This window comes from Protopterus annectens, chromosome 2.part0, assembly GCF_019279795.1.
Source record: "Protopterus annectens isolate FY-2018-M chromosome 2.part0, PAN1.0, whole genome shotgun sequence".
Lineage (NCBI taxonomy): Eukaryota > Metazoa > Chordata > Ceratodontiformes > Protopteridae > Protopterus > Protopterus annectens.
The window spans coordinates 1,580,598,740-1,580,623,739 of NC_056728.1; positions in this window are offsets into that span (position 1 = coordinate 1,580,598,740).

Below are 25,000 nucleotides of genomic sequence, written 5' to 3' on the forward strand. Positions count from 1 at the left end.
TGGCTTTCAGCACCCAAGAAAATTATTTTCCTGTGCTCCTGTTGAGCAAAGCCGCATAGGTGATCCCCAGGGTGAATTTCCTTTTTCCCATCCAATCATCAAGATTTTTCTTGAAGAGTACTAATGAGGAGCTTTGTTTGATATAGATAGGTAGTTTGTTCCAGAGTATGGGAAGTCTCTGGGACAGGAATCTATCCCTCCAGTATGTTCTGTTTATTGTAGTGACAAGGTTTAGGTCCCCAGAGCATGTAGCTCAGAGGGACTGGGATTTCTTTAAGTGGAGCATGTCCAACAGCTCTGGGTTTAACATAGATTTGGATGTTAGGCAGAGATTGCCTCAGAGTAGGTGATATGCGACTGAGTAAAGCTGGAGTTTTTTGAGATGGTCTGCGTAGGGAATCTGTTTGAGGTCAGTAATCCTCTTTGTGAGACATTTCTGCGGCCTTTCCAGTTGTTGTAGATGTCTTGTGAGGTACATACCAAAAGGGGTGTTGTACTCTATAATGGGTTTAATGAGTGATGAGTAGAAAGGAACAATGACCTCTTTTTTCCTGGATGAGAAACCTTTTGCGATGAGTGTGCCATGTAGAAGGATTTCCTGACTACTGTGGCAATGTGATTATCAAAGGAGAGACTACTGTCCACATGTGTCCCAAGGTCTCTCATCACACTTTCAGTGTTAAGTAGACTTCCACCTACGTGGTAGCTCATGGGTACAGAGTTTTTACCAAAGGGGATGACAATGCACTTTTTGGCACTGAGCTTGAGGCCATGGCTTTGACACCAGGCATTTGTCTCTGTGAGGCCCTTTTGTAGGATGTCGACATCGTTAGGAGTTTTGATTATGGCCCCTAGTTTGCAGTCATCTGTGAACCTCGCTAGCCAAAGACCTTCTGTGTTAGGCTGTACTTTAGAAAAGTAAATACCAAACAGAAGAGGACCCAGGACTGAACCCTGTGGTACTCCACTTGTCATTGGTCTGAAGTCAGATTTGGAGTCTGCTACTTTCATAGTGTGGGTTCTGTCAGTGAGCCAGCTGGCAACCCATCTTGTGACATAGGGATTTATACCTAGTTTAGTGAGTTTATCTATAATTCCAGAGTGGGGGATGGTGTCAAAATCTTTGGTGAGATCTAGATAGGCTGTGTGAACCACCTTACCCTCGTCTACAGCTTTGGTGACTGCTACAAAGAAGTATATCAGGTTTAGGAGACATGATCTGCATTTTACAACCCCAAACTGGGTGGGGTTCAGAGTTTGGAGATTATCAATGTCTTTGTGTATAAGATCCATGATGATACGTTCCATGGCCTTGCAGACCAGGCTCTTTAGGCTAATGGGGCGGTAGTTCCAGGGGTCCATGGTGGCTCCCCCTTTGTGGAGTGGGATAACCGTTGCTGTGCACCATTCAGTGGGCACAAAGCCTGAGGTGAGGCTATAGCTGAACATGGTGCTTAGGTGGGATGCTAGTTCATTCTGCATTTGTGTAGAACACAGCCTGGGATGTTGTCCGGTCCCATGGATGCTGTGTTCTTGGCTTTGGAGAGTGTGTTTTTACCTGTGCAGCCATGATTACAGGAACTTTGCATTCTTCTGGTATAGAAATGGGCCCTTTAGGGGGTGAGAGGGGGGTAAAGTTAGTACTGAACCAATCTGCCAGGATGTTGGCAATATCAGTTGGTTCTGTATATTTAGTGCCATTGTGCTGCAACTCAGAGCAGATCTGAGTATTGCCATTGAGAATCTTGACATAGCTATAGAATGCTTTGTGATTGTCTTTAGAATCTGTAGTGATTTTGTTTTCATAACTAGCTTTGGAGGATTTTATGAGGGATCTCAGATTCTTACTGAGGCTGACCAGGGAGTTCCTCCAGTCATGGGATTTTACTCTTTTTTGCAACAGTTTCTTTCTTCTGTTGTAGGGTTTGTTTATGGCAGGGGACCACCAGATTGGCTTCCTTCTTTTGGAGGATAGCATCTTGGTTCTGTTAAGGATAACACGATCCATGCACTCGTGTAAGTGCTTATAAAGTGCTTATAAAGTGCATTTGTGTAAGATTCAGCAGTCGTCCCTCTATTGTCCATCTGCATGGATGTCGTGAAGTTTGCCACTTCTGTCTTATGAAGCGTGAAATTGGCTTTGGAGAAATTTTTTACGGTGGTTTTCCTAATGGGGGGTGGGGGTGGGATGTGGATGTCTAGGGTGATTAGCTTGTGGTCGGATCTGACCAACGAGGAACTGACTTCTGATGTGGAACACTGGTCACCCATGTTGGTAATGACCAGGTCTAGGATATTGCTGCCCCTGATGGGGGTGTGGATAAGTTGATCCAAGGCATTGGAATTTATGAATTCCAGAAAACATTGAGCAAAAGAGTTGGTTGGTAGTTTTCCCAGTTAATGGTGGGGTAGTTGAAATCGCCCATTATTAGGGTTTTGGGCTGTATCCTAATATTTTCCAGTGTATCAAAAAATGAGGAGTGGGAATCCTGTGACATGGTGGGGGATCTTTAGCAAGTTACAATTTGGATTACGGTCTTGCACAGAGTTAGTTGCACTTGGATAATCTCAGCTGCATTATGCTGAGCAACTAGCCTGGAGGTGTGGATATCCTTAATGAATATGGACACGCCTCTGCCTTTAGTGTTTCAGTCCAGGTTAGGTGATAATCTTAATATAAGAGCACTAAAAACACAGACACAGCCCCAAGGACGACTCTGATGGTGTACAAACTAACAGCAATTTCACAAGCAATAACTTACTTTGAATAATACAATACAATAACGACAATAAATGAAGAATAAATGAATAGCCTAAATCATATATGTGCATGCATGTGTGTATGTGTGTGTCTGTGTATATATATATATATATATATATATATATATATTTATATATATATATACATATATATATATATATATATATATATATATATATATATATAAATCATGTGTGTGTGTGTGTGTGTGTGTGTATGCATGCACATATATACAGTACATATATATAGTATAGTAGGGAAAAGGGCAAACTTCCATTGCTGGCTGACCAGTTCCTTTCCCTGGGTAACTACTCAGTTATATGAAGATGTGTTGAAATGAAGATTTAGTGATGTCATCTCAGTCTTGTTATCTTTAGGTAAGAGGGCTTTCAGTCTTTTCAAGTAGACCGATTATATATATATATATATATATATAGATAGATAAATCTGTGTGTGTGTGGTGTGTGTGGTGTAGTGTAAATATATATATATATATATATATATATATATATATATATATATATATATATATATATATATATATATACACACACACACATATACATACATATGTACATATATATATATATATATATATATATATATATAGATATACACACACATAGAGAGAGAGAGAGAGCGAGAGTCTCTTTGGAGAGAGTGAAATCCCCACAAATTATCACATTAATAATAAGGTCTTAAGCACGCAATCAGTTGTGAGGGACTTATGCACTATATTGCCTCCATTGTATGGAGAGCTTTTTACATGTTCCACCTCATTAGTATGGCTATCTCATCCAGGGTCAAGGTGTCATAATATCCCTGTATAACATCCATTATTGAGTTCAATGCCCCTTTTGACATGTACCTTACAAAGCACATGCAGCAGTTGGAGAGAGGTTCCTGACCAGTAGAATCCAGGGCCTCAGACATCTACCCTGCACTGATAGGCTAAAGACCCTGTCCCTCTACTCAGTCTCCTACAGACTTTTCAGCGGTGACCTCTGTCTGGCATACAAAGCAATCTTAGTCCCCCACCTTCATGTGATTGCTGGATATCTGCAAGTCAGGCTCCACTCGATTAACTGACACGCGTGACCTCAACCTGGTCTGTGACATCAACATGACTTCTTGGCAGGACAGATTTGTGACCAGATACTCCCACTTTAGTGGAACAGACTCCCTTTCCATGTCAAGCACAGTACCTCATTAACCCTTTTTAAGCGCAACATGGATAACTGGATGGGGAACAGATAATACACCCCTGGGATTCCACCCGTTTCCCTGCTGGACAGTGGCATCAGGTACTGACTTGTTGAAATATGGGCTAAATTCTTGGCTAGCCTTGTAAGGGTCTCAGGGCCAATAGCCTAGTATATTCCTATAATACTATGCTCCTATTGTACTCAATAACTGGTATGAGCAATGATGAGTATAAAGGAGTGACCATCTTTTTAGACCTTGATAATATTTCTTTGCCAATTAACTGTGCTAAGGGAAAGGATTTCCTGAGAACTTTTGTCAAATAATAATGAATAAAGAGCAGGCATTATTAACCTGTGTTCTTAGGTTCTTGATTACTACACAGTACAACTACCACTTGTACTGGGTTTTAAGCATAAAGAAAAGAAACTGCCACTCAAAAGCAGTCTCTGTACTTACATGCAGCAGGCTTTAAGACCTGGCAAACTCCTGACTGGTGTATCCCCGCTCCGCTTCACCCTCGCTTCGCTCGGGCTCGCTCTGCGCCCCACCCTGCCCCCATATCCCACCTGCCCCCATATCTCTATATTTAACAGGTCAACAAACCCATCCCACTTAACTCTGAACCAATTACAGCTCCCCTGTAACTGAATATATCTCCTCCCACAATCCTGGCTATCTACCAATACTTTAACAGGCTTTTCCAACTCCCTCCCTTTGTTAGCCATCCTTTTTTACATAATCATGTGTAAAGTAATGAACTTTATTGTCCCACTTTTAGCTCCACTCTTATTTATCCCTTACTTCTCATCGAGGTATGAAAACCAAACTCTACTGGGTATTCATTTCCCCAATGGTCACACCTGCAACTATACAAATCTTCCCTCTTATCTGATTTCTACTACCATCTACCCCACTACAACATCATACCTTAAAAATGAGTACCTAACTCAACGATACCCCAAAGTAACCACTAATAAATCTGGTCTAAAGATACTTTACAAACTACTTAGACTCATAGTCCATCTGAAAAAATGTATGGCCAAAGATGGGGATATACACCCCAACCCAAGCCCAACCATTAACCTAGACTCTCCCACCCCAAAATTAGCTTCAAGATCTTCCAGCTCTCTCCTTAATTTCCATCTTAATCTAAGAAGTATAAATAACAAGGTTCATAATCTACATGCTATATTAGCCATGCATCTCCCAGACATTATGTGTCTATCTGAAACATGGCTTACACCATCCACAAAGGATGAAGAGATTCTTTCACCTGGGTATAATATACTGAGGGTTGATCGGATAAAAAAAAAGGGTGGTGGAATAGCTGTAATGTTTAGAAAAACACTGAATATCATTTTGAATCCATTACAACCTCCCAAGGTCTCTAATATGGAGCTAATTGCCCTAAAAATATGCCTAAATAACCATAAAACCATCAATCTCATTGTAGTTTACATTCCTCCTGGGAAAAACTTAGAAACCTTGGAACTAACCCTAAGTTGGTTAGCCACGAACTACCCCCAAGAAACCATCATACTGGGTGACTTCAACATTGATTGGTCCCGGTTCTCTGACCAGATGAATCCCCTACCCATCAACCATCATGGCTACTCCCAAAACATTACATCTCCCACAAGAATTGGAAATACTAAGCAAAAAGAAAGCACCATCGACTGGATTTTTACCAATAAAGATACACATAATTATACCACTGGGACCCTCCCCAATGATCTTAGCGACCACCTTGTCACTTTCATAATGAAACATAAATTGATGGTCACAAGCCCTCCTATATATACTTGTTAGAAATAAGAAGAAATTTCTCCCAGCACAATTCCTAGATGAACTTAAATCCTGTAACTGGTCCATGTTAAAAACACTTCCCCTAGATGAGAGTGTGGGTTACTTCAACGACACATTCCTAAAGATACTGGACTCTCATGCACCAAACTGTCTTATTAGATCAAAGATCTGCACAGCACCTTGGCTAACCAAGGAAACTAAATCAAAAATTAAGCTTAGAGACCAGGCATGGGACAAGTGGCGATCCACGAAAGCGCCCCTAGATCGCATTAAATTTCAACAGCTTAGAAATTCTACAAAATCAGATATCACCCAGGATAAAAAGAACTATTACTGTCACCTCCAGGACAAACATCAGAATAACCCAAAGAAATTTTGGGCAGGTTTTAACAACCTTCTTCATTCTGGGAAACCTTCCACACCTGCCCCCGCGAAACTTACTGGTAAAGATCCTGAAGAACTAGCTAATACGTTTAACTCATTTTTCACTGAGACCATCCAGTCCCTAGCCAGTCAGTTACCTTCCTCTTCATCCTCCATAACTTCTTCTTCCCCCTCCATAACCAATGCTATTGGTAAATCTCCACCCGCCTTTAACCTTCAACCAATATCCACCTCCTACATCAGAACCCTACTGAAGAAACTTAAACCATCCAGCCTATCGGCCGATCGACTCCCAGCTGAATACTTACAAATAGCATCAGATGTTATAGCCTACCCTATCTCAATCTTGATAAACAGAACTATAACAGAGTCTAAAATCCCCTCTCTGTGGAAAATATCATATGTCATCCCACTTCACAAGGGTGGCTCCTCCACGGAAATTTCAAACTTCAGACCTATAGCAATAATGTCCCCAATAGCAAAAATAATGGAAAGGTGTGTTCACAAGCAACTCCTATACTATCTTACCCTAAACAATCTTTTGTCCAAAACTCAACATGGCTTTCGCCCCCATCACAGTACAACTACCGCCCTCCTCTCCTTTGTTGACTCAGTCAACTGCAACCGTAGGAACAAATTAATTACTTCTGCTCTCTTTCTTGACTTGTCAAAAGCCTTTGACATGGTCAATCACCAACTATTGCTCCACACCCTTGAAACCCTTCACCTTGACAACTCAGCCCTAAGCTGGTTTAATGCTTACCTTTCTGGTAGACAACAAGCAGTCCAGTGGCAAAGCAAGCTATCTCACTTACTACCTAACACCATAGGAGTTCCCCAAGGCTCTATACTTGGTCCCCTTCTTTTCTCCGTATTCATAAATGATCTCTATTCAGTCATCCCCAAAGCCACCTGCATTCAATATGCAGATGACTCCACACTGATCTGCTCTGATGTTTCTCTCCATAATCTCCAGGTAGTTACCCAAAACTGCTTTGCTGCGGTTGAAACATGGTTCATAGAACGGAAACTTATCCTGAATCCAACAAAAACTAAGTTACTACTAATTTTCCCCACCTCAGCCACTTCCTTAGGACAACACCCTCCACTTATTAATAATATGACCTTCCACGTTCAGTCCACTAATGGCACCATCATAGAGCCTGTCACCAACACAAAACTACTAGGTGTCACTATTGATCACAAGCTCAAATTTGACTTGCACATCAGTCAAACTATAAAAACAGCAAACAAGAAACTTGGTTCCATGTACAGAATTAAGAACTTTCTAACTCCTAATACCAAACTAACCATTGCACGTACACACCTTCTCTCCACCCTACTGTATGCCTCTCCGGTACTTTCCTTCCTCAATAAAACTGAGCTCAATAAACTCTCTATTGCTTATAACCATTTTGCCAAATTCGTAACAGGAGAACCGTACCATACTCATCACTGCCTAAACCTAAAGAAACTTGCCTGGTTAGAACTCCCCAATCTTCTCAAACTTAACCAACTTACTGAAGCATTTAAAATAATTAAGGAACCAGATAAAACCCCCTCACTGAGCAAACTTTTAACCCCCATACCAATCTCAGCTGCCTCCGATCTTCAAATAGTGTCCTGGTACAAACTACGAAATCTAATAAATTAGGTGGTGATGATCTTTATGTTAATTCCATTGGAAAACTATGGAATTCCCTTCCCAATAACCTAAGACTAACTACCTCTCTCAGCCAGTTCAAAAGTAACCTTAAATTATTCTTAAATGCTCACTGGCTATGTCCTTGTACTAAACCGAACTAGTCCTAAAAATCCCCTATCCCCTCCATGCTATTTCCCAATGCCATCTCTCTCTTCTCTTTTTCCACTAGATCCATACAATAATATGTTTATAAGATCTCTAGTTCCTCTCGACTGCCTTCACCTCATAATTCACTATGAGCGATGTATGGATAAAACTTCACCCTTCTCCTCTGAGCTTAGAATTTAAATCCTCAATATTGTCTAGTGCATCCCTATTTCATTTACCTACATATCACATGAATACTTAATTTATAGCTATGTTTTAAATTGATGTCTCTTCCTACCATGTTACCAATAATTTGTTCTGTATGTAAATCAAAGTCTTGTTTTTTACGTGGAGATTTTCTCCTTAGATCTATTATGAATATGGATATGTTCAAGTTGTGTCTCTTCCTACCATGTTATCATGAAATTATTTGTATGTAACTTAAAGTCTTGTTTTTACTGTGGAGCTTTTCTCCCCGGGTCTCTGCTGAAAATGGATATGTATCCAGTTGGACTAACCCGGTAAACAAATGTAAAATAAAATAAAATAAATAAATAAATAAATTATATTTTCCTTTTGACGTGGGATGTTGTGTACACAGTATGATCACAGACACCAGAAGCTGTTGATGACTGGGGGGCAGAGGGTGAGAGGGGCACTTAGTGATCTAAAAAGAAAAATGTTTTTTAAATTATTTGCTACCTCAACATAGGTTCATTTAGAGGACATTTTAAGCTTAGCCAATTTCTCTTTTGGTGCTTGAATTAAAGTTTCCTGATTCTCATGGCTGATAATTGTATACTAGCCCTAGTAAAAATAACGGTGATCATAACGTAGATAATTTGAGGTGATCCATGTTAGGGAATCAGCTTTTTAGGAACTGCCTCTATCCATTAGTATCATGAGGGGCAATCCTGTGATGCATTTTCTATTACCCATCCTTAGATCTAAGTTCATTTGAATATGAACAGGGGTGAGCTTTGTTTTACTTGAATGGAGAGTCTGTTGTGGAACAGTGGTATCCTCTGTGATATATACCGTCTGTCTGCACCATTCTGTTTAGATACCTGGACTGAGTATTCCTGATAACAAGTCCATCTGTATTGGGCTGGAGGATGCCTTGTGTGCTAGACACAGGTCGCAGTCTTAGCACTCTGTAGGATACAACGTATACTGCTAAGTCTTTCAGCTGATCCATGAAATACCTATTGTTTAGGACTTGTATCCTTTCAGTAAGGTATATCTGTGGGCATTCCAGTTGTTACATGTGTCTGATACATGCCAAAGTGGGCATTAGACAAAATCATTGACCTAGTGAGGGCTTCATAAAGGGGGAGAATAACATTTCTAGATCTAGTCACAATAAATTTGTTCATAAGCAGTGCAATATAGAAAGACATTCTTATGATTTTGGGCACTTGTTGGTCGAAAACTTAGGTCACTGCATACACAAGTTCACAAATACCAAAAGCTGGGTCAACACTCAGTGGGGTATTGTCAATTTGGTAGTCCCCTGGGGGATGACTTCCCAAAGGATACAATAATGTATTTTTTGGAGTTTAGTTTCAACTCATGATTCTGGCACCAGTTATTGTTTGGGATAAACTTACTTGCATGATGGTTAAGTCATTTGGGGATTCAATAACTGCTGCCAGCTTGCAGTCATCTCAAACTTAGTCAGCCAAAGCCTTTTGGTATTTGCTTTCACTTACTAGAAATAGATGCCAAACAGGAAAAGTCTCAGCACCAAATTGTGGAGGACTCCATTGTGATTGGTCTCCTTTTAGAGGTAACCTTCCCTATTTTGATTTCCTGTATCCTATGAGCTAGTTGGTAGTCCAGCTTTTCTACTATACCTGAGTATTGGATTGTATCAAAAGTCTTGGCCAATGTGAACCTATTGCTTTGGTGACAAGAGTAAAACTTAAAATGTGCCCATGATTTTGAGCCTTTCACACTCTCCCTGATTCTTGCCCTAAAAGGTTGAGAGATCAGAGCATAAGTTTGACTGTCCCTGATTTTGTGTCATATTTTTAATCTGTTCCTAATATGATTTGTGGTTTTCTGGCAAATTTATGAGGATTGCAAAACTTAAATAATGACTGCCATTTGAGTTTCAGACTTCTAGACTTCATATCTTTCTGAAAACGCATGCTAATGCAAAACCTGTTATTCTAGCAACTAAGCATAAAAGAACAATGTTATGCTTATAATTTGTCCCTGATTCTGGACCTTTGACTTTTTTCCTGACCTATTACATTTTTGGCTTTATCCCTTGAGCTATGAGGTTTTGATTTATAAATAACTGTGAGCAAAAGCTGTTTACCACTTTCAAGCTAAATCAGATGCATTTTTTTTTCATTTGTTCAATTAAATCAGCAGTGCAGCAAAAACTGGGAAACTTGAAAATAATAATAATACATAACCTAACTGAAGGCTTAAAGTCAAGCAAGAAGGTTTAATAAATTTTATTATAAGCAGAATAAAAATCACACAGTATTGTATTGTGCTTTTAAATAAATAAATGTCTCTTGTATGACTTTAAAAATCTAACAATACTGTGGCTAACTTTCAGTAATGAAAAACATGAGAAAAAAAGAAACTGTAAGGTGTCATGATATGGGCTAGTGACAGCATAGCCAACTGGAGTTTTGTAAAGAATGATATCCTTTGAATATGAAACTGATTTGTACAGATGCTTATGTTACAAATGTATTAGAATTGCTTGGCATTTGAATATCAAACTGACTTGTACAGATGCATATGTTACAAATGTATTAGAACCGTATGACATTTGAATATGAAAATGTATTTGTAAAGTTGCTAGTGTAAAGAAAAGTATTGACAGTGGATTCTGCGGGACAGAGAAGAAATATACATGTGAGACCCTATGTATATATGTTAGCAGATGACACTGGAAGAGAAGCAATTAATATCAGTCCAATTAGTTTTGCAAAACCTTGAAATTAAATTAACTATTAAGCCATTAACACAGCACCCCACTGTGCTGAATGGAACTGGAGTCATAGGTCTGGGAGAGACCATTGTTTAATAGTCTCTGTAAAGAAGAGGGAAAGTGCTGTAATTGTTTCTTGGCTCCAGGGCACTGCCATAAATATTTAGATGTGTATTGTAGCTGTCCCTGCTAAATTCCTGTCTCAGCTTCAAAGGAGGATACTGTGAGAAACAAGAGTCAGGTGACCAGATGGGGCCATTCTGCCAGCCATCTTATGTTTTAGATATTATAGTAGGACATCTCTCAGTATTGAGTATTCTGTCTTCGGCCTGACAACAAGAAGGACCACTCACCACATCATCTACCTTGCCTATTAAATAAGAAGGGAATAGTAATTCTCCTGGATTCAGTCAGGAAAATATTAAAACTTAGTTTAGATATTGTTTTTTCTTTATTTGTCTGAGTCTGTCCATCAAAATTGAACCCAGTGGTTTACTGTAAATGTATATTCAGTATTTTCATGCTCTTTTATTATTTATTATTAAATATAGTTAAACCTTTCATTGTGGCTGGTCCTTTTAGAAAGTGTTTAACCTTTAAGAGTGCTTATATTTACTTGGTGACACTTTGTTGGCCACTCCAGAAGGCCTAGCTGTCTTGATCAACTACTACCATTTGTATTAGTATTAATATTATACAGTATAATTGGACAGCCTTTGGTAAGAGCCTTAGAGTAGCTGATTGTGGAGTGTCTGGTGGCAGTGATAACTACCTTATACTCTGGGTAAAAGGGGAACAACAGGTAAATCCATGCCAGCATTTCCCAGATGTGTGTGAAAAAATTAAATATCAAAGAGTGTGTGTGTCAGCTACTTGGAGCAGGGACATGAAGCAATGGATCCACAGAGATGGTGCTGGAGGACTTGGCTTGGACACTATAGCTGATGACCTAACCCTACAGTTGTACCAGTGGGGACTGTTATTGGGGACTCGCAGGGAGACATATATAGAGAAATCCAGACCCCTGGGCTGAGTGTGTTCCCTGTGTGCTCTTAAGGGAAATTATACTTGGTGCAGAGAGCTGCATCTGAGAATACAGAGTGTATCCATTTGTATTCCAAGTGAACATCCCTCTCCATTGTCAGTGGTGAGGATTGAGGCTCCTTAATTACTGGGCCAGAGAGGGGTCATCAAATATTGGTTGGCAGTGGTGGGACCATCATGCATAACATAAATCAAGGAAGAAACTGTATTAACTTCTTCTGAAAACACAGTAACAGCAGGGTCAAAGTTATTCCAGTTTCCTGACTGTATTAAGTCTTATTTTATCATCACCATCATTATTGGTTCATCCTTATTACTATTATTATTTTGTTTACTGTTATTATTTCATAAATAACTGCCCAGAATGTACCTGGGTGGGCTGCTGCCACTTCAGCTGAGGTACACAATCCACAGACCTGCACTGGCATGTTCAGCAATATGACTGTTATTAATTAACAGTAAGTAACAGTGAAAACCATAAACTATCAAAGGTTGCAATGAAGCAATAGTCAGTTATGAAAAAATAATAAATGCCTTCTTTCCTTTATCGCTAAACATGGAACAAAAGAGCTTATTTTTTACAACTGAGACTTTGTTGTTTCATTCCAACTTCTGATAGTTTACAGCAAATAACAGTGCAAGCTACCAAAGCCAGATCATGGTCAAATGGGGCCCTAGGCAGGATAATAGATCTGGACCCCCCCTGGAAAGTATCCCCTCATACAGCAACCCCCCCCCCAGCAGCTCCTTCCCGAACCATTCCAATGTTCGATTACTTGGCTATTTCTCCCCAGTTACCATAAACACTGTTCAAACCTGTCAGTGTGCATACTATTTTCTTATTTACTTCAACAATTATTACATATATTAAAATAAAATAGCACAAACACTGATAGCCATTTGCTAAACAACAATACAGTCAAACAATGAAAACAGACTTAGCATGAGCAGTAATCTTCTCTGACCTAGAAACTCAGATTGATTGAAACAACATTAAAACTCACATTCAAAGAAAATGTATCTGGCCAGTGGAGGATTAAGTTTATCTATGGGCTGTTGTAAAAAAAATAGGCACCTTGCACACATTTTAGGGCCATGCATACATGTATGTATTATTTGATTAATCTCCTTGATTGTATTAAGTTATATTCCTTGTATAATACAGCACCACATGTTAAAATGTGTTTTAAATTTTTAGTTTTCAACATTCTTACAGTAAGCAATACAACAAAATGTATGAACCAATAATGACAAAACCACCAATTTAGAAAACGTCAACCATAAAAGACCACTAAAACTTCTGTCATTACAATCCTCCAATATCACTCAATATGTACAATCTGTGCAGAATCAAAAGTAATCAGAATAATTCCACATTAAAGAGATCTGAAATTAATGAAGCGGTTGCTATTTACAAACATTACATTTCAATTTTTCATTTACAAATTCAATGCCTGCTGCCCTTGAAGAATTATTTGCCTCTATTACATAAAAAAAGGTAAGCTGGTAATATTGCAATAGGAATGACTGACAAACTGACAACAGGTTCATAGTTACTAGGCATCTCATACAAAGGAGGACACACTCAGGAGTGTAGAATCCCTATTCCCTCTTAAAATCCACCAAATAATCAGCAATTGAAAGGGCACTGCAATATCAGCACTCCATCTACATTGACCAAAAGCAATTATGCTACTAACACTGCTGTCAAATTCTATAGCACAAACACTGACTGCCATTTGATAAACAAAACAGTTCCACAATGAAAACAAACTTAGCATGAGCAACAGTAAACTTATCTTCCCTTGAAACTCACACTTCCATGAAAATTAATTGAACCTTATAATCCTTTGAAAATGCACTGAATCTCATAATTCCTTGAAAATGTACTGAAACTCAGATTCACAATTCTTCACCAGTCTAGTAGTTGTTGTTGAGGATTCAGGCTCTTATCTCACTGAAGCTCAAAATTCCTTCCGCAGTCTGGTAATTGGTGTATAGGCTTCAGGCTCTTGTTTCCTGTAACTAAGTTACAGGATCAGGCCTGATCAAGTTAATTGACTAACCCGCCCTCCCTCTAACTAGGGAATTACATACCATACCTACATACCTCTCAACCTCTTAGCACAAGAAATCTAGACAAAGCCTAAAATAATGGGGGAAAAAGGCCCACAAATAGGGACATATTTTAAATATTGCTCTTATAGAATTAGAAAGTTGCCAGAATAACAGCATTTGTCTTAATATGCATTTTCTGAAGGAAATAAGCCTGAAACTTAAATGTATGGCATTATTTAGTTATTTCAGTCCTCAGTGATTTGCCAAAAAACAACAAATTTTGAGGAACAGCGAATAGGCCAAAAATATGATGCAAAAATCAGTTGAGAGATATGCATTCCTCTTAACATCTCAACCTCTCAGTGCAAGAAATATGGACAAAGTCTTAAATATATAATAGCACAAAATAGCGATAGATTTTAAATATTGCTCTTTTTAACTTATGAAGTTGCTAGAATAACAGGATTTGTGTTAGCATGTATTTTCTAAAGGATATGAAGTCTGAAACACGTGTATATATCACTATTTAGTGACTGTAGTCCTCAGTGATTTGTCAGAAAACCACAAATTTTATGAGAAACAAACCAAAACTATGAGGCTAAATTTGGACACTTGAGAGGTATGTTATACACACACACACACACACACACACACACACACACACACACACACACACACACACACACACACACACACTCTCACACCCCTTCTCTCTGCTCTCTCTCACACACACACACACACACACACACACACACACACACACACACACACACACACACACACACACTTCTCTCTGCACTTTCACACACACACACATACACACACACACGCACACACGCACACACGCACACACACAGACACATACACACTTCTCTCTGCACTTTCACATACACACACACACACACACACACACACACACACACACACACACACACACACATATACACACTTCTCTCTGCACTTTCACACACACACACACACACACACACACACACACACACACACACACACACACACACACACACACACACACACACACACTCCCTTCTCTCTCTCTCTCTCACACACACACACACACACACACACACACACACACACACACACACACACACACACACACACTCACAACCCTTCTCTGCTCTCTCTCACACACACACACACACACACACACACACACACACACACACACACACACACACACACACACACACACACACACACACACACACACACACACACACACACACACACACACAGACACACACACCTTCTCTCTGCTCTCTTACATGCACACACACAGGCACACAATGTCTCTCTACTCTCCCTCTATCTGTCTCTCTCACACACACACATACACACACACACACACACACACACACACACACACACACACACACACACTTCTCTCTGCACTTTCACACACATATTACACACACACACACACACACACACACACACACACACACACACACACACACACACACACACACACACACACACACACACACACACACACCTTCTCTCTGCTCTCTCCTTAATTTTCTGCTGGGCCAATGTACCTAAAGTTTCATCCCTAGAGAAGATTATATAATAATAAACAAACTGTTTAACATAAAAGAATCTCACTGGACTGATGGACTTCACTTTAAAATATTCAGACACTATAGAACACTACGAAACCAAGGTGTGATAAAAAGTAACTTTTAATTAAAAAATAATAATAATTAAGTGCTTTCATCCTTATACTTGGACTTCCTCAGAATCACTTCTGTTGGTCCGGTGTGATTCTTTTATGTTTTATCACATTTGCCACAATTTTATTGTTAATAAACAAACTGATGCAAAATTCCTCGGGGTGTTGTTACCAACTGTGTAGTTTCAAAAATTGCTTAGTAATCTGTCATTCAGTGCATGCAGAGCAAAGACCTCTATGATCATAGTATGTTATCAAAATGTTTTAACTGCACAGTTTAGAGAAAGCCATTTTATAATGTGGTAACATATACACTTCTCTCTACCCTCTCTCATACACACACACACACACACACACACACACACACACACACACACACACACAAGCTTTCTCTGTCATATAGAAATTAAAGGAACCACTAGTTTAAGAAATACACACACACATACACAGATATATCTACCTTTTCTCTGCTGTCACACAGCCACACATGTACACACTCCTGCTTTGTCACAGAGTAACACACACACCTTATCTGTCATATGAACAGCTAGTTTAAATTACATATGCACACACTTTCTCTCTCATACAGAGAAATGAACTGCCAGTTTAACTAACAAACATACTTGTACACTCATATACTCACTCACACTTACCTTGGAATAGCTAGTTTAAAATCCATGGGGAAGTGTAGACTGTGTTTACATCTGCATTAGGGTAGCCATGTGCATGCCTGTGATGCACGCATGGTCCTCCTTAAAGGAGGAGGCACCGCCACCATGAAGTGTTTTTTTTTTATTTATTGTTGAAGCCTCTTAAAAGTGGGAGGGCACTCTCCCTCCTCACCCTATGGTTCCAGCGTTCTTAAATGTGAGAGGGGAGGGATTGTCTAGCAAAAGCCATGATTCTACACCTTTTAACATTTAGTTTGAGCCCATTTTAGTACACTAAACACTTACTTGGGAGAGTTTGTCATGGAGGGTTTTGGGTGTCAGAGGGTGACGTAACATCAACTTCCATTTTGGTGTTATCTGCAAACTTTGTTCGCAAGAAGATTTGAATCTTTAGTTTGAGATCTCAGAAATAAAAGCCAGAAAGGAGAGGTCTCAGCACCGAGCCTTGCAGTACACTACTGATCACTTTCATACATGATGAGGTGCCTACAATGTGTTAGTTATTTTGGAATTTCCGTCCAATAAGCTATGCCTAATTAAGGCATTAGTAGGCAGTAAAAGCTTTATCTAGTATGCAGAAGTCTTTGAATGAGTGGTACAGGCCATCTGTAGTGATACAAGCTGGACTGCCAAGCACCTCTTCCCATACTGGCACATGCTACATCCCCCTGAAATGACACCATTTAATCAGTTATTGAGACCAATTATGTGTTCTTTACATGTAGGTACCATTCAGGGTGAAGTAGTGATTCAAATCAGGACCAGTATCTTACCTGAATTTGTTACAAGCATGGAAAGTTCTGACATGTCTCTTTGGAGTGTTATTGCTCAGGGTAACTCTTTAAGATAGATATGCGGGAGGTGAATGAGTATCATGCTTTTTGCTGAGACTTAACTATCTTATTTCTAGAAGACCTTGGGAGTGATTTTTAGAGTCTTAGTTTAATACATTTTGGTTTAATCAGTGAAGGACTGTGGTAGAGGTATGTAAAGCTCACAGGGCATGTCCTAGGTGAGAGAGAAGCTTCACAATAAATTAGGTGTTGTAGACCTTAATTTCAGTAGTTTTCAAATGTAATGAGATTTGCTGTAGAGACATTTGGGAGTTCAAAGGAGAGGATTCCAAATTTGTAGTCAGATTTCACTGAAGAAGGAGAGAGTAGAGTACCAATGCAAGAAGCTGCCATATATTTATGCCCCTGCCCTCTCATAGATGGAATTATTATGACTGAGAATAAGTTTATTATCTGTGAGCATAAGGCAGTCAGCACACCATCATAGGAGACATAAGGCTAAAAGGTTGGTGATAGAGGTGAAACTAGAAAAGGCTAACCTTACATCTTGTCCAGTTCTTAGGTATTTAGACTAGTGAAGCAAATGCAGCAGAGAGTGTATGCAATTATAGTAAAATACAAAAAATATATAGAAGGCCCTCCCACTTGCTGCAGATTTTAAAAGATAGAAAAAGGGGCTGATACTTCTAGGCCTTAGCCTGTGCCCAAAGCCAGTACTAAGATATGAAGGCAGGATAACTCAAGTTTTAGTAAAGGGGAGGGGCTTTCAAGTTTGAGCTTCCAGTGCTCACCAGAATGAACAGATGAGATGAAACCGGCAGGAGAATCCAAAGACAAACTTATAGTAAGTACTGTCAACTCAAGAGACACTGAAAAAAAGAGTGTTGCAGGTTGACCAGGTGGGCATTCAATATTCAGGATCTATAGAAGACAATGGGATGGATATGTATTTAAATAGCTTTCACAAAATGATATTGATGTGCCCACTGACAGCAGCAATTAAAGAGGAGAGGAAGGGAATTTTATGGTCAAGTTAATATAAGGGGAAGACAACAAGAGTGACACTGGGTTTTTTTCAGCTGCTTATCTTTGTTGTTGAATGACTTGTAACTGATATAAAACTTAAATGGTCTTGGACTTCAAGCAGTCAGTAGCAGCTGCACTTCTGCATTGCCTTAAAATAATCCCACTGCTACAAGCAGTCTCCCTCTAACAGAACGAGTCCAGGATTTCATTCCAAATGCTAGACTGCTTAACTGGCAGAAAAAAAACAATGTTATATACTGGAATTGCTGAATATACATGGAGATTCAGACAAAACCCCAGTGCTGGCATTTAAGACTTGTTTCCATGATGTAAGAAAATGCATTCTAGAGACCTGATAGTCACAATGAGGAAAGACCTCATTATTGGCTAATTTGCATGTCTCTGAATCACCCTTGACTACTATAGTACAAATCAGCACTTTCTGGTGGTAATACTAGCGTCCCATATAGCTTGTTGGCACAGGCACCCCTACTCATTCAGTCTCCCACACACATGCACACATTTAAGTACACACACACACACACACACACACACACACACACACACACACACACACACATACACACACACACGCACACACACACCAGTTAGGTGTCCTTTTGCTGATGCCACTTCTTATTTACATCCCTCAGAAATCATGGAGCCTTACAGTCAGTTAATGATATAAAAACAGTACAACAAATCCATAGTAATAGTAAAAAAAATACAAAAAATAAGATAAAAATGGGAACATACCATGTTCATCTGATAAACCAAAGCTTTATATGAAATAAAAATAACTGGATCATCTAAAAAAGTGCTTGCATGCTAGCAGCTTGTAGCATACTTGCTCACCACTACTTGCTCAAAATCTCAAGTGCTACAACTCCCACTACCTTAATGTCCTGTGACTACATAGCCTTGTCAACATCCTAACCTATATTATGGATAGCCGTACCAGAATCCTAACTCTGCCTCTAAATCTTCCTTCCCACTCCCTAAATCTAAAGGCTTCTCCTGTTCCGTATCTCTAAGACACTTGATCCCTTACCCTAACACTCCTTTCTCACTTCATAATCCTAAAACTCCCTTCCCAACACTAAACCTAAAGTTCCCCTCCTATTCCCTAACCTTAAGTCTCCTTTCTTGCTGTCTCACCTAAAAAAACCCTTCCTATTCAGTAAACCTAAAATCTCCCTCCTGCTTCCTAAACCTAAAACTCCCTTTCCGACTGGTGTCTCATTCACACTCCACCAGTTCCTACTCTCTAATTGTGGCTGTTAAACTTGCTTCATTCAAATTCAAATAATGTCTTTGGGTAAACAGCGGTAGCTGCTTACATGAATTTGTATTTAAGGCATGAGTGTTGGACTAACCAAGCTACAAGAAGCCTGGATCTCTGACAGGAGTCATCTAGAACTTGGGACTCTTCTAATCCTTTCAGATCATGTGTACAGCAATTGGTAAAATGAAATGTGAGTAATCTGTACACAGTATTATGAACTACAGAAATACAAAGAAATATGATACCTTAATTAGGAAAACGCCAGACTAGAAGCAGTGATAAAGAACAATTAATATATACATATTTTAACAGAAGATAACATTAACAAGCAGATTCACAAATATCATGCATAAGCAAAAAAAAAAAAAAAAAAAAACTGCCTCTGCAAGCACTGTTCAGTACACATTCTAGAATTTGCATGAATCATAAAAGTGAATTCCAATAACGATATTTCATGTACAATGGCCTGATCTAGCAATTTATGGTGCACATAGGCAGAGCAACTAGCATATAGTAGACAGAAATCATACATTGCTGTGTCCATGGTGCACCTTTGTTGTGAAATAGGTTGTGTCAGATAGGGTGTTTACTGCAAAGCATGAATCCTGTAACTCAGTCATGGGACTTTTTAGAACACTGTTTCCCTTTTAGGGTTTCTGGCAAGACATGCACCCATGTAAAAGGTTGTGGGGCAGATGAAGGATTGGACTGCTTGATATCTCCACTGCTTCTGTGGTGTGCATTGTGAGTAGAAGTGCACGCAGCCCACGTAACCATTGCATTGTTGATTTTCTTTATTTTGAAGTATTATATTACAGGAAGAGTGCCTAGCACACAAAATGCTATATGTAGTATGGTGAGTTGGGTCACAATGAGCCACTGTCATTCAGCAGTCATGAATGAGGGCTGTTCATCAATGCATATGCCTTAATGCTATCAAACACTCATTTGCATACTACTATTGTAAGAGCTCTATGACTGGCTGTGTGAGTACTATATCACTTCTACTGTGCATGTGGCAAGTGTGGATGTGCCACTGCATTTGTATGCATTGCACAGAGTGCAACAACAGATACTTGTGAAATAGTTTTATATATGTACACATGCAGACATTCTGTTAGCATTGCCCTAATATCATTATACTGTGATGCTGAACCATACAATATTTTTTAGGAAGATCATATCTCTGCCTGAAGCTTTTTTGGTGCTGGTACTTTGCATTTATATGCCTATAATTCTTATCAGGAAGACTAGTCATTATTGCATACTTCAAGGTTTTATAAATCATAGATGATGTTTATATCCTCATTTGCATTCCTATTTTGTCCTCATTCTCTTCCAACTGCACAGAACACAGGTATTCATATGTGTGATTTTAATATCTTTTGTAATCTACTTAGTTTTCTGGTATGTGATTTTTATCTGTGCACTAGTCTCATAAAATATGGACAATGTTTATGAATTTCACCACAAAACATGATTGTAAATCAACTAAAATGTAAGAAAACTAAAAGCAACAAGCTGCAAATAAGAATCAAGAAAAAAAAAAGTTGTCTTATATCACTGCACCGTCAAAACAGAGAAAGATGACTACTATGAAGTGACACATCACAATCACAGTTCCTACTAGACATTAATCACATAGACAATAATGCAAAAAATATACCTGGTGCAAGGCTAGGCGCCATTAGTAGAACATTCTACCACTCAAAAAGTAATGAAAGCAGGGATACAATCAGGACAAAGTGGTGCATCAAACAAAATAATAACCAAGGCATTGGCAAATATCTGATTACTTGAAAATGAAATCAAAGTCTAAACCGACTGTATTAGAAACAGTGAATATAGTAACAGAGATAAAAGATCTGGAAGTGACATCTTTAGAAAAGGGTAGAATCAAATTACATAGAAAAAAATGGGACTTGACGCAACGATACATGCAGAATAACACTTTGGAGGAGGAATGAGGTTATAGGGAAGGCAATAACTGAATGAGCTACGTAATGTTTGATTGACAATGACTGTATCAGAGATTATATGTGATGTATAATGTTTGCAACTAAAAATATGTCAATATGGTTTATTTATATAACTGTATGACTGCCTATATCATAAGTGATGATTCAATAAAGATGTTTTTTAATGAAAGATGAAGGCGAGCTAACTCATGTATATTGCAAATCTCTTGGAATAGGCAAATGTATAACATCAATGACAAATCAGTATCAGTACCAGGAATGCCACAGATCTTGTCACCTAATCAAGAAGTGACTAAGCAATAATCACAATATGTAAAAAGCAAACAGTTAAAAGGTTTAGCTAATAACTAGTCTGTGCAAATTAACACTACAAGCACAGCACAACAAATTAAATATCACAGGCAAACCAGCAATGATTACCAACTTAACAAACAATAAGCACATTTAGAATAAAAAGTACTCCGTTACTGATGTATGCTGACCTTGCCCATCACTCTAATCCTAGATGTTATAGTGTTAAAAATACCTTCCCTAACTATACCACTCCACAAGACAAAAGGACACTTGACTTACCCAACACAAAACACTCAATCTATCCCCTTTCCTAACCCTTATTCGAACCCTAACTGAACCCAAAAATACTTGAATATCCAACACCAGCTGCTGTTAGACAGTCCTGTACATCTTCACAATCACCACTTTTTCATTCAAACAATAATTTTCCAGCAATATCCTCCTTAACTACACTATGTAAAACTAAATTCAACCATATCGGATTCACTCAAAGGAGCATCCACTAATTTTTTATACCTACAAAAAAGTTTTCAGCCAAATGAGCATTCAATTTTATATATATATATATATATATATATATATATATATATATATATATATATATATGTACACACACACACACACACACACACACACACACACACACACACACACATATATTACCATTCATAAAGTGAATGCTCACAAGTGAATGTTTGTGTGGCTGATTTTCACAGTGAATGACCAGAAGATTTCACTTTTATTTATATTTTAGTCTGCTGGCTGCTCTCCATGCAAGATCACACTGCAGCGGGTCTGGGTATTTGCCCCAAGCCCACTTTTGTGTGGTCTCTGAGTTGGTAAAAATAATTAAGAGGAATGTGAGGAGGGGTGTGCAGGGGGGCTTGCTATTATTTTACGTTTGCTTGTTTTCAGTCATTTTAGATTTAGTCTCAGATGACCACTCTTTTTTGTGCTTGTCATGTTGTATAGATGATGAGACAATGATATATATAATATATATATATATATATATATATATATATATATATATATATATATATATATATGTATCTTCTTCTTCTTTTTCATCTGTTCCCATTAGGGGTCACCACAGTGGATCATATGTTTCCAATTCTTCCTGTCCTCTGCATCTTGTTCTGTCACACCAACCACCTGCATGTCCTCTCTCACCCTATCCATAAACCTTATCTTAGGTCTTCCTCTTTTCCTCTTACCTGGCAGCTCCATCCTTAGCATCCTTTTCCCAAATATACCCAGCATCCCTCCTCAGAACAAGTCCAAACCAACACAATCTCTCCTCTCTGACTTTGTCTCCAAAACCGTCCAACCTGAGCTGACCCTCTAATATATTGATTCCTAATCATGTCCATCCTTGTCATACCCAGTGCAAATCTTAACATCTTTAACTCTGCCACTTCCAGCCCTGACTCCTGCCTTTTTGTCAATGCCACCATCTCCCAACAAGCTGCCACAACAAGAGCTAACACATTCTTCCAGCCTTCCCACCTCTCACTCAGCAGACATATAAACAGACTATTTTCTTCTAAAATATCCCAAATCACAGTTTTATCACCCCCCTTCCCCTGGATCCAGACTAAAACACCAAATGTTTCTTCCTAATACACAAGCATTAGTAAACCTTGATCACAAGCTGCAACCCAAAGCTTCCTGGAGACAAAACCAGCAAAATACAACAGCTGCCAGACACAGCTGTATCCACACACACCATGTCAGGCTTAATCAAACAGCACTAGAAACTATGATACCTGCCATAATTGATATTAAGTATGTTTAGGCAGAATGATAATGACATTTGTACTAGCTGCCAGACACGGTTACATCCACGCACACCATATCAGGATTGATAAAACAGCACTCAGAGCTATGATATCTGCCATAATTGATATTAACTATGTTTAGACAGAAGAATAATGACATTTGTACTAAAAGCTTGTTACTATTATTAACCAGAATATACATGAGATTTCTAAATCTTACTTTAACTGAAGAAGGCATTAATCTCCATGACAGCATTTTTTTTCAAAACACTCTACTGTTACTGCTATTATATATGATGTTAATTTGTTACATTTGAGTCTGAACTCTGATGAATGGCACCTTGTTGAATTAGTTGATTGATTACTTATATTATTATAAGTAAAATAAGTGAAAAAAGAACAAAAGTATTCACTGAGTTCAAGTAGGGGAATAGAAACTTCTATGTTTGTATTATATGTTGCTTTGTTTGGCTTATATATAATGTAAATAGTAACCCATCTTGACCTATCTTTGTTTGTGAAGAATTATTGGACTCTTTGAACAGTCTGAATAAATCATTACTGTTTCTCAGTTGTTTAAGAAACCTTCCTTTTTTAAAATAAAACAGATGACAAGTGATGTACCATATCAGCTGATACTTTGAGAGATGTAGCTGTAAGAGTTATTTTTTTGGAACAGCTATCTTGGAATCATTTTTTTTTTTTTTGTTTCTTCTTTCTAGCATCAGTCCAAGGATTTGTTTCTTTCATTCTTTTAAGAGTAGGGGCCATCCATTCCATTTCTTCTGGGATAGACACTATGTTGTTGTTTTTGATGAATATAGTAGCTTCTTCTAAGTCATTAAAGGTTTTCATCTCATTGACGTAAAGTATTTTTATCTTGGCTGGAAAGGCCAGATGTGCTTTAATGTTGTTTTGTTTCAACAGTTTTATTATTGGCCAGACTTATTTCCTTTGTTCTAGTATTCTGGAAGAATAATCATTGTCAATCCTAATCAGGCTTTGATTGTATTTTAAGGGTGATTTTCTCCAAGTATATTTTAATATCAGTTCCTTGCCCAGAAATGAAAGAAATTTTATAACTATGGATTTAGGTTGAGTATTTGTTGAGTTAAAAGCAGGTTTCCTCAGTGCTCTATGTGCCTTTTCAATTCCAAATGAAAGTCCCTCCTTCAAGTCTAAAAATTCAGGAATCCAGGTTGTTAAGAATAAAATAATGTCTTCTCCTTCAATGTTTTCAGGCAGAGCAAAGATCCTTACGTTGTTTCTCCTTTCCCTGTTTTCTAAGTCATCTATTTGTTAAGCAGCCATGTATTCTGTTTAAGCAGAAATTCTTTTTGGAATCCTTCCTCATTGAGTCACCCTTCAGTATCATTTAGAGAAGTCTCTATATTTGTTATTTTTGTATGGTGTTGCTGTAGTAGTTCCTTAAGAGTATCAAGTCTGTTTTTAAGAATTTAATTTGAAGTT